We start from the raw sequence: 1,807 nt of genomic DNA, 5'->3' as shown, positions 1-1,807 counted from the left end.
AAAGATGCAAGCGCATCTTTTGGTGACTATAGATGCAAGGCATCTTGAGTGTGACTATAGAGGAATAACAAAGTAGAGTCTTGTGATAGTCCAGTTGATTATCTTGATTGTGGTGGTGGGTACACAAGCTACATATGATAAAATTGCACAGAGCTATACACACACACACACACACACACACACACACACACACAGGAGTATAGGTATAACTGTTGAAATCTGAACAAACGCTACAGATGTAGAATGTTAATTTCTTGATTTTGATATTGTACAATTGTTATATAAAACATTAACTTTGGAGGAGGTTAGGGGAAGAGTGCAATAGATGTCCCTATACATTTATTTGAAACCTCCTGTGAATTTATAATTATTTCAAAATAAAAAAGTTTAATAAATTACAAATCTTCTATTTGTCAATAGATAATGACAAAGTGAAACGTTAAGCCATGGAATGGGAGAAGGTATTTCCAACATGTATTACCAACAAAGGATGAATGGCCAGATTACATAAAGAGTATATACAACCGAATAAGAAAAAGGCAAACTAATTTTTTAAATGGGCAAGGGATGAGAATGGGCAACTTCAAAACAGAAAATTGACATACACGAAAAACTGACTAAAAATCATGGAAATGCAAATTTAGATAATAGTGAGATATTAATTTGTATTCAACATACAAAAATAAGTTGTCTTACAATATCAGGTGTGAGGGAACTTATAAGGTAGATTCTGCTTAGAAATTGGAAAGCCCAATTTTTCTAATTTAATATGACTTCATAGAACCTAACTCTTAACACCCAAAGCATGTATGGTAAGTATTTTTAATCAAATAGCAAATGATTACACAACTACATACTTGGAAGAAATTGAACACGTTACTTAAATTCTCATTTCTAAATGTTACATTTATAATATATCCAAATATTTAGTTGCTGTATTTTTCTTTCTCTTCCTAATGCAAGCTAATAAGTTTTTAGCAGTCAAATATTTGAAGAACGAAATGGTTTTATTGTACTTCTATGTGTTTGCTGAATTACAATGATGAAACAGTAAGAAGAAAATAACAGAATTAGATTTGGTAGAAACACCTACACGATTAGGTATTTATTAAGGAAAAACAGAATTCAGCTGACTGTTTTGTCATACGGTTGAAAGAGACATGAAGAGCAAAAGCTAGGACTTGGGGGTGTACATGAATGAATAGCTGAATATGGCTAATAGAAATTCAGGATATATCCTTGCAATCACAACTCTTGGGAAGTTAGGGAATGAATCTGTTGTCTTGGCCATTTATGAAGGAAGCAGGTGATTTGATCTATCTCACCAGTAGCCAGAAATAGATGTTTGCTTTCATATACAAAAAAGAAAACTTTATAAATGGAAAGAAATGCAACAGCTCACTAAAGTAAAACTTTACAAGCACCAGGGTACTAAAATCCTATGCCTTGTTAAATGATTAATAATAGTAACACACCCCAAATACTAATTGTTTTGTGATGCTTGGCAGAAATATACTTTTATTGTTCTTAAACCTTACCTTAGAGTAGATCATGCTTTGGGCTAAAATTATCCCTGGGCTCTCAGTAATCCCAATTGACGTCATCACTTGGAAAATGGCAGGAAATTGAAGGAAATAGTCCCAGCTCTTGGTTTAGTGTAACCTACTTTTTCAAAAGCCTGGGGTATCCTGTTCCTTCTCAGAGAGAGAAAGGAAAGGAGTTTCAGAGCATGGACACTGAAATATTTTAGGAAGCTGCTATAGGTCATGGGCACCTATCTGGCTTGATAAGTAAGGTACACCTACAT

Source organism: Propithecus coquereli, unplaced genomic scaffold (genome assembly GCF_000956105.1).
Source record: "Propithecus coquereli isolate 6110/MARCELLA unplaced genomic scaffold, Pcoq_1.0 Scaffold108, whole genome shotgun sequence".
NCBI classification, from domain to species: Eukaryota; Metazoa; Chordata; class Mammalia; order Primates; family Indriidae; genus Propithecus; species Propithecus coquereli.
Note: the sequence above shows the minus strand (reverse complement) of the source record.